Raw genomic sequence first — 14,709 nt, 5'->3', positions numbered from 1 at the left:
ACGGACGGACGGACGGACTGACGGACGGACGGACGGACGGACGGACGGAATGACGGACGGACGGACCACGGACGCAGAGTGATTTTAATAGCCCACCATCTGATGATGGTGGGCTAAAAATGTGAAAGTAGGTCACTAGGTCAATGTAAAGGTCAAAGTTCATTTCGGTACACAAAAATATGCATGTGTTCCAAATTTGACGACTGTAGCTTAAGAATTGTGAAAGTAGGTCACTAGGTCAAAATCAAAGTCAAATTTCAGTTCGGAACACAAAACATGTGGTCCAAATTTGAAGCCTGTACCTTCAAAAATGTGAAAATAGGTCACTAGGTCAATGTCAAGGTCAAAGTTTATTTCTGTACACAAGCCTATGTATGTGGTCCAAATTTGAAGGCTGTAGCTACAGAAATGTAAAAGTAGGTCACTAGGTCAATCTCAAGGTCAAAGTTCTTTTCAGTACACAAAACTATGCACATGGTCTAAATTTGAAGGCTGTAGCTTGTGAAATGAGAAAGTAGGTCACTAGGTCAAAATCAAGGTCAAATCTCATTTGGAACACAAAACTATGCATGTGGTCCAAATTAAATGTGAAAGTAGGTCACTAGGTCAATGTCAAGGTCAAAGATAGTTTCCGTACAAAATCCTATGCAAGTGGTCCAAATTTGAAGGCTACAGAAATGTGAAAGTAGGTCACTAGGTCAAGATCAAGGTCAACTCATGTCAATGTTCATCTAGCCAATCAAAACTACACATAAGGTCCAAATTTGAATGTTGTAGGTTATGACAAGAAGATTTTTAAAGTTTTTCCCTATATAAGTCTATATAATTAAACCAAGTGACCCACGGGGCGGGGCCATATTTGACCCTAGGGAAATATTTTTGACAATCTTGGTAGATGACCGCTAGATGATGCTACATACCAAATATCAAAGTCCTAGGCCCTGTGGTTTTGTATAAGCAGATTTTCAAAAATTTTCCCTATATAAATCTATGTAAATTATGAAAATAAACAAAGGACCATAACTCACTCCAAAATTGTTGAACCAGTCTGATTTTCAGAGGGACAAAGCTAGGATACCAATACATCATTCTGACAAAGTTTGGTCAAAATCCCCCAAGTAGTTTCTGAGGAGATGTGATAACGAGAAATTGTTAACGGAAGGACGGACGGACGTCCGGACGGAAGGACGACGGACCACGGACGCAGAGTGATTTGAATAGCCCACCATCTGATGATGGTGGGCTAAAAAATGTGAAAGTTGGTCACTAGGTCAATGTCAAGATCAAAGTGTTTTCTGGTGCACAAAACTATGCATGTGGTCCAAACTTGAAGGCTGTATAGCTTGAGAACATGTGAAAGTAGGTCACTAGGTCAAAATCAAGGTCAACTCTGTCAAGGTTCATCTTGCCACTCAAAAATATACACGTGGTCCAAGTTTGAATGTTGAAGTTATTGACAAGAAGATTTTAAAAGCTTTTCCCTATATAAGTCTATATGAACCATGTGACCCCCGGGGCGGGGCCATATTTGACCCTAAGGGGAATATTTGAACAAACTTGGTAGAGAACCACTAGATGATGCTACAATACCAATATCAAAACCCTAGGCTTTGTGGTTTGGACAAGAAGATTTCCAAAGTTTTTCCTTATATAAGTCTATGTAAACCATATGACCCCCTGGGCGGGGCCATATTTGACCCTAGGGGTATAATTTGAACAATCTTAGTTGAAGACCACTAGATGATGTCACATACAAAATATCAAAGCCCTATGCCCTGTGGTTTTGGACAAGAGGTTTATCAAAGTTTTTTGCCTATTAAAGTCTATATAAATCATGTGACCCCCAGGGCGGGGCCATATTTGACCCCAGAGAAATAATTTGAATCATCTTCGTAGAGGACCACTAGATGATGCTTCATACCAAATATCAAAGCCCAAGGCTCTTAAAAGTCTTTGGTTTTGGACAAGAAGGTTTTCAAAGTTTTTCCCTATATAAATCTATGTAAACTATACAAATAAACAAAGGGCCATAACTCACTCATAAATTGTTGAACCAGTCTGATTTTCAGGGGGACACAACTAAGGTACCAATACATCATTCTGATAAAGTTTGGTAAAAATCCCCCCAGTAGTTTCTGAGGAGATGCGATAACGAGAAATTGTTAACGGACGGACGGACGCACGGACGTTCTAACGAAACGGTATTTATGTGACACCCCCATTGTTCTCTCTATTGTTCTATCAGTCACATAAAAAGAAAAAGGTCACATAAACAGAACGGAATGAATGACATCAAAGAGAAAGTACCGTTATGAAGTCACTTAACCATCATTTCGCGGGCACGGACAGACGGACGGACGGACGGAATGACGGACGGACGGACCACGGACGCAGAGTGATTTTAATAGCCCACCATCTGATGATGGTGGGCTAATTAAATGACAAAGGTCCGCCAGCTGTCAAAAGGACTGGGAGCAACTCAGTTGCACACGAAACTCTACCTTACTGAGACAAATATTATGCCAAATAAAAAGAATTGTGCCAGGTTATTTTATAATCCTATAACGATTACTAAATACATAAAAGGGAAGTAATTCCATTCATATGCAAATTGTCATTAGAGTAAAACGACAGTATATAGGCACAATAAATCACCTTTGGTGACTAGCTAGCTATTCACTGAGGGGATTTGTGTGGCACTAAAACGTTACAAATGGTGGCAGCGGTGGGATGAAGTGAACTACCAGACTGGAGTTGCCTTACCCATGCATTTCCTAGGCCAAATCACGGGACGAGATTTCTCGGAGGGGAAAAGTAATGTAACGATTACTGAATACATAAAAAGGAAGTAATTCCATTCATATGCAAAATTGTAAACCTCTCAATTGTCATTGGAGTAAAATGACAATCCCACATCCAATGACGAAGTTACTAACCGGACAAGGTCAATAAAAGCCATATTTGACCTTTATACTCAAAGTATGACCTTAACCTTTAAGAAACTGACACGGGTGTTGCGCGCGATACGCCGTCTCATGGTGGTAAACAATTTTGCAAACTTATTTTAAAATCCCACAATCAATGACAAAGCTATTGTCTGGACAAGGTCAATTACAGCCATATTTAACCTTTAAGCTTCAAGTGTGAACTTGACCTTTAAGATATTTACGCCGATATTGCACGCGACACACCATCTCATGGTGATAAACAATTGTGCCAGGTTATTTTCTAATCCCAAATTTAATGACGTAGTTATTGTGCGGACAAGGTCAATAATAGCAATATCTGACATTTAAACTCCATTGAAGTGTGACCTTGACCTTTAAGACATTGAAACGGGTGTTGCGCGCGACACGCTTTCTCATGGTGGTGAAATATTGTGCCAAGTTATTTTAAATCCCACAAACAATGACGGACTTATGGTCCATGCAAAGAAATCCGGAGGGACGCACTGAAGCACGCACGCAAATACACCGCACCAAACAGCCATTTTGACAACTATGTCTTCCCTCCCTTACGGCCTCGACGAAAAATGGCGCGAAAAAATGATAGTCCCATAATGGCGGATACAAACAGTCTCTTTTTTTTTTGCTCTGATGAACTATTTTATTCCTTTCTTTGTATTTTGGGGTCTCATTTTTAGCTGATTCTTTTTCGCATCAAACATGGTCCCAACTTTTCTTTGATTTTTTTAAGAAGTGAAAACATCATTTAATAAAATGTAAGTTACAGACATTCTAGAATAAAGAAGAACAGCTATTTAGTGTGTTACTTTAAATAAATGTAATTATCGGATATCTAAGTATTGTCCGTAAGTACTGTCCTGGCACTCATGAATTTTCCGTATACATGGATTATAGTAAATCACTTTTCGGTGTCGAAACCTAAATAGTGATATAACTTTTGCATCTATATTTTTCTAAAATGATGGGAGGTCATAAGTGCAGGTGGTTGTGTGGACAAACCGTTTAGCTATCAATCTCAGTGATGTGGGTTAGAGTCCTGCGTCAGGCTAAATCATCCTTTTTCCAAGTTTTATATGCAAAGCTACCACTTACTTGATCAAACTTATCTTGATTTTGATGGTTCCTTTAGTAAAAGTTATCAAAACGTTGTACAACAAGGCAGTCCGAAAGACAGCTAAATCCCCCACCACTAGTACAGACAGTGAAAGGGCAAACCTTAAACCTTTAGCTGTGACCTTGACCTTGAATTGACATGGATGACTCATGTCTTTTGTGCAACGTCTTGATGAGGTGATCATTTGACCCAGGTTTCATGAAAAGCCTTCAAGGGGTTTTGAAGATACAGAGCTCAAACCATTAACCTTGAGTTGTGATCTTGACCTTGAGCTAACATGGCTGACTCATGAGTTCTTGATGAGGTAATCATTTGACACAAGTTTGATGAAAATCCTTCATGGGGTTAAGGAGATACAGAGTTGACATAAAATGGAAGGCTCAAACATTTGACGCTAAAATGTGACCTTGACCTTGAGCCAGCATTTTGAGTTTTGCTTATTGTTTTGATGAGGTGATCATTTGACGAATGAAAATCCTTTAAGGGGTTTAGGAGATATAGAGCACACACGAAATGGATGGCTAAAACCGTTGTCCTTGAGCCGGCATGGCAGACTCGTTAGTTCTGCACATTGCCTTGATGAGGTGATCATTTGACCCAAGTTTCATATGAATCCTGCAAGGGGATTAAGAGATACAGAGCAGATACAAAATGTAAGGCTCAAACCTTTGATACTCATTTGTTACCTTGACCTTGAGCCGGCATTGCTGGCTCATAATTTCTGCACATCGCCTTGATGAGATGATCATTTGACCCAAGTTTGATGAAAATCCTTCAAGGGCTTTAGGAGATACAGAGCGGACACAAAATGGAAAGCTCAAATTTTTTAACCTAAGTTCTATCCTTGACATTGAGCCGGCATGGCTGACTCGTGTTCTGCAAATCGTTTTGATGAGGTGATCATTTGACAAAAGTTTTATAAAATTCCTTCAAGGGGTTTAGGAGATACAGAGCGGACAAAAAAATGGAAGACCCAAAACTTTGACTTGATTTGTGACCTTGGCCTTGAGCCGACAAGGCTGACAAAAAAGTTCTGAACATCGTCTTGATGAGGTGATCATTTGACCCAAGTTTCATGAAAATCCTTTCGGGGGTGTAAGAGCGGACACTAAATTAGCAATAATTTGAACAGTCTTGGTAGAGGACCATCAGGCAATGCTTCTTACCAAACATCAAAGGCTTATGTCTCTCGGCTCAAGACAAGGATTGTTTTTAACATTTTTATATTTTTTCCCTATATAAGTCTATGTTTAACTTGTCACAAGGGGTTTTTTTACGACTGGGGGAAGGGGCCCCAGCCTGTCACTGGGGGAAGAAAATAGCGCGCGACGAGCAGTTTTGGGGGATTTTTTTCACTCAGGGGGGAATTTACAATTATGCATAATAAACACTTTAAACTATGTTTTTATTACATATTCCTGCAACTTTTAGCAACTATACACACTGTCACTTAGATGGACTTGCACTAATGTTCACTTATTATTGTAACAAGGTGGGTGGGGAGAGTTAAAATGCTCAATTTAGCCGTATACAAGAAAGAAATCATTGAATATTTAAAGGTCACATGCTTTTATTCACAAAAAATGCTTTAAAACAAGAGTTGCTTTTGCAAGAGTCATCATATTATTATTAAATGCATACTTTTGTTGGCTTTTTATTTCAACTCTACTAGAAAATCTTGTAAGAAAGGATAAAAAAGTCCGAAAATCACGATCGCGAAAACGTGTGACAAATATGAAAAAACGAAAGCAAACATTTAAAATTCTTGATAAAATACCCGTTTTAAATTTCATCTTTTCACCAGAACTATTCCATACTTATAATATCTGATTACTTAAAACATTTATATTTTATTTTGCTCTAGCAAAATACCTCGGCAAAGATAATAAATTTGCGTAACGGCCGACCGGCTTATTTAACCGAATCAAGCACACAAAATAATTACTTTAAATTAACAACACATATTACACAATACAGCATAAGCTGTTACCGCTAATTAACAAGAGGTACAAACACGATAATCTGACGCTGCATTGTTTATCAATCATCTATATTACATACTGATGATAACCACGTGTCAGTCGGCGCGTGGCTTGATTGACATCTGTCAGTAGCTAATTAACTTACGACGCTCCGCCTACTGCCATACTTACGCTGGTGTCGACAAACAGTATGAAGTTCACTGGGATTTTGATTGACAAGGGGTAGAGCTTTCGAACTCGTTACGCATCAAAGAGTATTACCGCGAGACAAGCAGACGCACACGGCATATTATGTGCGGGTCAGATACGAGTTTTTATCGATTTTCGCGGGTCAAAACCGGAACCTCGGGTCTACTGAACGCTCTTCTAACATTTTTCTACTATTTCTAAAGGATTTCACACACATTGAAAATTGTGAAAGACCGTCTGCAATTGTGAACGGGTCCGATATTCGGTCGGGAAAATCGCTGGGAGTAATCTCCCTTGCTTTGTTTACGATTTCGGAGGGGGGAATTTCGGACGTAGGGGAATTTCGACTGCGGTAGGGGAAATCCTTGGCTGTGGGGGAAATCCTCGGCTGGGGGACGAGGCCGATATTCGGCCGCTGCTATAGAATAAAAAAAACCCTGCACAAGGGGTCTTCAAGAAAGAAACCAAGATCTTATGGTGATACAAGTTGTGTGCAAGTTTGGTTAAAATAAAATTATAAATGAAGCTGTTTATATTGTGCAGACAAGGTCAAAATAACTCTGGAACCAATTAAGAGATCTGGTTGATTCAAAACATGAAATGTTATCTTATGATGACACAAGTTTTGTGCAAGTTTGATTAACTTCAAATCATAAATGAAGCTGCTATTGGGCAGACTAGGTCAAAATACTTTAAATAGCTAATTTTGGCCCTTTCAGGGGTCATAACTCTGGAACCCATAACGGAATCACGCCAGTTCAAGAAACGAACACAGATCTTATGATGATACAAGTTGTGTGCAAGTTTGGTTAAAATAAAATCATAAGTGAAGCTGCTAATGTGCAGACAAGGTCAAAATAGCTAATTCTGGCCCTTTCAAGGGCCATAACTCTGAAACCCATAATGGAATCTGACCAGTTCAAGAAAGGAACCAAGATGTTATGGTGATACAAACTGTGTGCCAGTTTGGTAAAATTCAAATCATAAACTAGAAAATGCTTTTATAAAAAAGCGCATGTCTCCCCCAATGCAAAGTCCTATAGGCAAGAAGTCAATAGGGGTCAGGAGCGAAAGTCAAAGAGACACTGATGGTTGGCTGCAATAAGGATCATCTACTTGGCATGTCCAGTCATCCCGCTAAATTTCAACACTCCTGGCCTAGTGGTTCTCAAGTCACTGTTCAGGCTCCTGTGAACTTGACCTTTGATTAAGTGACCTCAAAACAAATAGGGGTCATCTACTCTGCATGTCCAATCATCCTATTATGTTTCAACATTGTAGGTCAAGTGGTTCTCAATTTATTTCCAAAAATGATTTTACATGAACAGGCCACTGTGACCTTGACCTTTAATAGACTGACCCCAAAATAAATAAGTGTCATCTACTCTGCATGTTCAATCATCTTATGAAGTTTCAACATTCTGGGTCAAGTGGTTCTCAAGTTATTGATCGGAACTGGTTATCTATGTTTTGGCCTCTGTGACCTTGAACTTTAACGGAGTGACCCCAAAAACAATACGGGTCATTTACTCTGCATGAACAATCATCCTATGAAGTTTCAACATTCTGGGTCGAGAGGTCCTCAAGTTATTGATCGGAAGTGGTTTTCCATGTTCAGGCCCCTGTGACCTTGACCTTTAACAGAGTGACCCTAAAATCGTTAGGGGTCATCTACTCTGCATGACCAATCATCCTATAAAGTTTCATCATTCTGGGTCAAGTGGTTCTCAAGTTACTGACCGGAAATGGTTTCCAATGTTCGGGCCCCTGTCACCTTGACCTTTAACAGACTGACCCCAAAATCGTTAGGGGTCATCTACTCTGCATGACCAATCATCCTATGAAGTTTCAACATTCTGGGTCAAGTGGTTCTCAAGCTACTGACCGGGAATGGTTTTCAATGTTCAGGCCCCTGTGACCTTGACCTTTAACGGAATGACCCCAAAATCGACAGGGGTCATCTACTTTGCATGTACAATCATCCTATGAAGTTTCAACATTCTGGGTCAAGTGGTTCTCTAGTTATTGATCAGAAATGGTTTTCAATGTTCAGGCCCCTGTGACCTTGACCTTTCATGGAGTAACCCCAAAATCAATAGGGGTCATCTACTCTTCATAACCAATCATCCTTTGAAGTTTCAACATTCTGGGTCAAGTGGTTCTCTAGTTATTGATCGAAAATGGTTTTCAATGTTCAGGCCCCTGTGACCTTAACCTTTGACGGAGTGACCCCAAAAACGATACGGGTCATCTACTCTTAATTTTCAATAATCCTATGAAGTTTCAACATTCTGGGTCAAGTGGTTCTCTAGTTATTGATTGAAAATGGTTTTCAATGTTCAGGCCCCTGTGACCTTGACCTTTGACGGAGTAACCCCAAAATCAATAGGGGTCATCTACTCTTCATGACCAATCACCCTATGAAGTTTCAACATTCTGGGTCAAGTAGTTCTGTAGTTATTGATCGGATTTTCAGGCCCCTGTGACATTGACCTTTGACGGAGTGACCCAAAAACAATAGGAGTCGTCTACTCCAGCAGCCCTACAACCCTATGAACTTTGAAGGTTCTAGGTCAAATGGTTCTCCAGTTATTGCTCGGAAATGAAGTGTGACGTACGGACGGACGGAAGGACGGACATGGCAAAAACAAAATGTCTCCCCCAGAGGAGGGAGACATAATAAACTGCTATTGTGCAGACAAGGTCAAAATAGTTAATTTTGGCCCTTTCAGGGGCCATTACTCTGGAACCCATAATGGGATCTTGCCAGTTCAAGAAAGAAACCGAGATCTTATGGTGATACAAGTTGTGTGCAAATAAAATCAAAAATGAAACCGCTATCGTGCAGACAAGAAATTGTTGACACACGGACGGTCGGACGGACGGCGGATGATCATAAAACTATGTGACAGGTGAGCTAAAAATTAAAACATATCTAATGGGTGTAACCCTATGAATTTATTTGCAGTTCACCACGGTTTCAATATTCTGCATTCCAGTATTTACTGTTTACTTCCCATCTCTCTCCAATGCAAAAGTAACAATTTCTCAACAGATGATATGAAAAAATAATATCACATGCGCAGAAAAACAAAATAACACTGTACCGTATGTGATATGAAATTATGGGTCATATCACCTGCGCAGAAATTGAAAATAACGATTTTGCGCATGTGATATAAAATCAAGGGGGAATAAAATAGGGTTGTTATAACAGTAGACTGATCTGAGATGCAGTATTCGGCTCGAGTGGATTTTGGTAGATCGGATCTATTAACGAGGCGCGCAAGCGCCGAGTGTGATACGACCTTGCAAAATCCACGAGAGCCGAATACAAAGTCCCAGATCTAGCTACTGTTATAATGACCATTTCATTTTAATTATATACTTTACCATTTTGATTTTTATTTTTTTCTTGAACGAAATCTTTAATGTTTATCGATAATAAATGGAACTCAGTGAAGTTTATATGTGCGCTATTTATAGAAATGTGCTGGGTCATGCATATTTATGAAAATAGTCCGGCAGCATACAATACGGAAGGTACAATACGGAATTTAAAAAGTACAATACGGAATTTTGGTCTGTCTGTTCATATTTAATTGTATAATACAAGCCGATTTTTGTAAGGAATTTATAAGGTATATAATAAAATATATTATTAAAGTTAAACTAATGGGAAATTATGTGAGGTATAATAATATTGAATATTAGCCCTAAAAAGATTTTAAGCGCGTGGTTTTGTCTGCATGTAATAGTTCTAGTATGTATGACAGTGTGTTACGAGGATATATCAGAGCTAGGGATACATCGAGGGTATTTTTCTCTGCACGATATCGTCTAGGCCGGTAGGCCGAGACAGATATGTGCACAGAAAATTACCGAGATGTACCCCTAGCTCTGATATATCCTCGTAACACACGAGCATTACATATCATAACTGTTTCATCGCATAGTTTTACCATTAAAATTTATATATTATTTCCATTTAATTTTTTTTATAAATTATTATTTTTACTCTTTGATTCTCTTTCTGCGCCTCGCTGACTCACTCTGACTGAATCACTAAAACTTCTGTTCCCCAGATAAAAGTATCCAACAGGTTTCTGCATTGGTTTTAAATCTTTGCATTTCATTGGCCAAACATATTGTAAAACTTGTTTTGTTTGTAAAAAAAAATCAAAGACAAAGAAACATTTGAGAAATCTCAGAATGTCATATATTTCATGTATTTCTGAATTTGGCGATAACTATCGAGTTTTTGAAATATTCTAGTTTATTTATTCTTTTACTTTATAAATGTTGTTGTTTGTGATAATTCTTTCTCTGTGAACTGTAAATTGGAGCTAAAATTATCTTTTCTGAGATAGGAAAAAAATATACTCCCTCAATAGGACCTCGATAGAGAAAAAGTGTTTTTTCGAATAAAACTCTATACAGATTTCTGTGTTGATATATAGAACAGAACAGAACAAAGTTTATTCAGTAATTTGTACATATAGTACCTCATTACATGATATACATTGACATATAAGATATGATCATGTGGCAAAGTTGTTGAAAATTTAAACTTTAAATGGAGAACGGATCGTAACAAGCCGTAACGGGCTGGTCTTTTTACCCCAAGACACCCCAGAACACCCCAAAACACAGCAACCACCCTGACACCCAGCATCAAAATAATCACTTGTTTGATACTGTAAGTGGGTAACTATATAACAATGATACTTCAAGGGGAACAACCCAAAATTTTGACAGACAAACAAACCTAAAAATGTAAACTGGGAGGTCCCGGGGCAAAAAGACCCGCGAATCGTAACGGTCTTAAAAATAAAGATGATGATGTTGCGAAGGAACACAAAAAACGTAACATTAACAACATCAGTGATTGCTATTCAATACTGATATGGTTACATAAACTATCTGAAAGAATGAACTAAGTATAATTCACTATGACAAAAAAAATAACTAGTTGTTAGTACTGCTGGTATTAATGTTTCCATACAGTTCTAATTGTCAATGCTTTTATGCAATGTGGGATGAGCACATTTAATAATTTCGTATACACATGAAACAATTATATCAACACTACAAATAGAGCTGCTTTTAAGAAAAGGGAATGCCTCCCACAACTGCCTAATCATCTAAATTGTAAGTCAAGCCTTTATATACAGATTACTCACAACAATTCACGGGCCCATACTCCGCTTTGGCTCATTATCGAACTTGTCAGAGGTCTTACGGTCAAACACATTTTATACAAATTTGGCGAAGATCGTGTTGGAAATGTTCAACTTGGAGTGCGGACAACAGCAAAAGAGCTGATTTTTCGGTAATTCAAGGGCCGTAACTCCAAAATGCCTGAACCGATTTGGCTAGGTATCCAACTAGGCCCTTTATGGTCAAACACATTTTGTTCAAGTTTGGTGAAAATCGGATAAGAAATGTTTGGCTTAAATTGCGGACAAGAGCAACAAGGCCGATTTTTCGGTAAATCAATGGCCGTTACCGATATATATCGTAACAGTTTTGTAAAATATCAGCACAGATTTTGTAGTATTAATGTGTGTTACCATGTTTAATATACTGCAAAGGTCATGGGAAAAGTGTCGCACTATGCGATAAAGTGAATTAATTAGCTGCATTCCATTCATACAATTTTAAGATAGATATGTCTAATAGATCTCTCTATATATATACGCTTACCTTATTTTATCGTTATAAATCCGACATTATATGAATTCTTCTAGCTTATCTTCATACGCGTTATGTTAAAATTAATGGAAATGCACATTATTAATCATTGACATTATATTATCTCCGTTGGTTTTTACGTATAATCTAAATTAAGTAACAACTTTGAAAATCCATTTCTATTTTTATCTTAAACAAATGGGAAACCAAAGTAAAACGTGTATACATATCAATTTAACGCTATATTTATACTACACTAAATACACATCTCAGTACGACTGCGGATAGTTTAATAAAGGGTTTATAATTATAATCATTGTGATTTTGTTACGGAAAATACATAAAATATTCATTCTCAGACTTTAAATTACAAATAGAAACTTAATTCGACACGGCCTGATGCAGTCAAATGTGTAACTGTATTGTAAACTGTACAGCGAGTTTACGGTCACATTGCTATCCAGATATATTCAACATCGATGCCTTGCATTTTCGAATTGTATACCTTACAAAAATCTTCCGCCTACTCGGTTTGCTCTTGAGGGTATGTACCAATACAAGAAATTGTTCTTTGTTTCATAAAAATTCAGCTATTTTAGAACAATTTTGTTACCGTTTCTAGATTTTCACTCCGCCGTAGACCTATTTTCCATATTCAACATAACCATACATTAGCTTCAAGAAAACGAAAAGAAAAAGGGTGTTGAATAACATGCAGTGAAATGCAAGTCAACTGAAGTCAGGTACCCTCATATTGCCGCATTTCCGAAAGCGGTCCGCAGAAGAAACACGCTACTTTCGTTTTCAAGTAAACAACTCGAAAACATGCGAATATTGGCATGAAAAGTGTCCCATTGTGTTTAAAATTCATTCAACGAGTGTAATAATGCCCATTTGGCCCCCGATGTACGCGCAAATGCGCGGAAAATGAAAAAGAAGGGTCTATTTATTAGGGACTTCTTGAACCGACTACACCACGGAAGCACATTTTGACCGAATTACTGCAATATAACCTTGATACCAGTTACACTGCACATGTGACATAACGAACGGGCAAAGTTCACCGCTAAACCTGCAAACGCCGTTACGACCACAAATTGAGAATAACCTTTAAGTAAAAGTTAAATCCAGTCTACATCGGCCTACAATTCTTCGATTTCTGATATTCGACAACTCTTCTAAGAACACAGAATGAATGTGATGATACTCACCTTTTGCTTACGTTCTTTTATCGCAAAAAAATCGTATCGTAGCCATTTTGATTAACCACCGTGTACTATATCACTTCATATTACATAATGTTTGTAATAGATCTAGATTATGTTGAGTATATTTTAACATAACTTTGCCTAAAAATATTACTCGGGGTATATAAGACATGTTGTTTTTTTTTCTCATAAAATTATGTAACTATGTGGGTCGCTGTGGGGGCTAAGTGTGTGTGTGGGGGGGGGGGGGGAGGAAGGGTCCAAGCCACACGCCGAGTGCCTGTTGTATAAGGATCTTACATGCCTGCATGTGTACGCCAGTTTATTTATCCGTGCTGTCCCTCGGGAAAACAGCTATCTTGTGAACATAGGCAGACGTGTTAGATCATTTTTCTTGCCTATCATGTTCAAAATAGATCGTGGAGACAAATAGGTTTGGGTATTTCCTGACATTATTTATAAAGTTTATTACGTCACAATGGTACTGGTCGGCGCGGTACTATGTGACGTCACCTTAAAGTATTTTTGACAAGGTTTTTCTCAAGGGAAAGACAGGAATATCTATCCCCGGCGCGTGCTCGGATAAATGTATACTTTCCACGCTGGATAGGCAAGAAAAAATTATCCTCCATTATTTTGGTCCTTCAAAGTTTTGACGTTTAGATTGCCCAGTCACAATTATGAAACAATCTCATTACTGAAAGTTGAATTATTTTGACTACACCCTAGGTGTCATGTCAGCCTACTTTCGTTTTCGGTTTTAAACCGTAAATAAAAGATTAATCTCCCTGAATTCCATTACACTGACTTTGCTCGTATGTCCGTTACCAAGGCTCGTCCGAAAACATTTCTTTATTTGTGTGACAGTGATCAGCTGGACCAGATACAGGACGCTGTTTCGACAACTTTCGTTTTTATTTGATTAGGTTTGTCGTGTGCTTAGACAAGTTAACACGTGTATAAAAGCTGTGTGTTAATCTAAATCATTCAAAGATTAGACAGTGTATTTAACATTTAAATACTCTCACCTTACTTGTCATCTACTCCATTTTTCTCCAGAAATCAGTAATGGGATTTCCAGTTTAAATATAGCACATCGGAATCGATTCGGTTATTTCCGTTTTATAAAGGGAGAGAAATACAATAATCGATTGTAATACTCGAATACGGGGTTACTTTCCGTACTATGTCCAATCAGGAGCGGTACAGGGTACAGCGATGTCGTGTAAGAAGGGATATAAACTTAAGGTACTTTTAATGTTTATTTTTGCGTGTTATACAAGTATAGGGAGACTTTGTTTCATGTGATTAACGGGGTATAGTGTTAACAGTCATTTGTCACAAGTTAAAACAATTTTAACCTTTTATGCATAAATTTGTGTTGGGGCAAATAACATTGCTACTGTCCGTATGTTGTCAGCAAGTCCCGAATAGTTGTGTTCTTTGTCTGTGACAGTAGTATAAGAAATGGGGTTTTTGGCACACTTTTGACCCAAATTAATTTTAACCCTTGACCTAAACCGACCAATGCTGACCAATTTCAACAAATTTAAAAA

The 14,709-nt window shown here is 38.2% G+C and overlaps 1 protein-coding gene across 5 annotated transcripts in view; it reads right to left on the bottom strand.

The window, feature by feature from the left end:
* Positions 1–14,395, bottom strand: part of LOC123540685 (reticulocyte-binding protein homolog 2a-like) — a 36,336-nt gene extending 21,941 nt beyond the window's left edge. For 3 of the 5 annotated variants that reach the window (XM_053526418.1, XM_053526415.1, XM_053526419.1), the window contains exon 1: positions 11,958–12,069. The gene's annotated coding sequence lies outside the window, so the exon portion shown is untranslated. Of the gene's footprint in view, positions 1–11,957; positions 12,070–14,181 lie in introns of those variants that run through there. The other 2 variants (XM_053526416.1, XM_053526417.1) reach the window with 1 other exon arrangement.
* Between the last annotated feature and the right edge of the window lie 314 nt (positions 14,396–14,709).

This window comes from Mercenaria mercenaria, chromosome 16 (genome assembly GCF_021730395.1).
Source record: "Mercenaria mercenaria strain notata chromosome 16, MADL_Memer_1, whole genome shotgun sequence".
In the NCBI taxonomy this organism is placed as follows: domain Eukaryota; kingdom Metazoa; phylum Mollusca; class Bivalvia; order Venerida; family Veneridae; genus Mercenaria; species Mercenaria mercenaria.
This window is presented reverse-complemented; position numbering and strand designations above follow the sequence as displayed.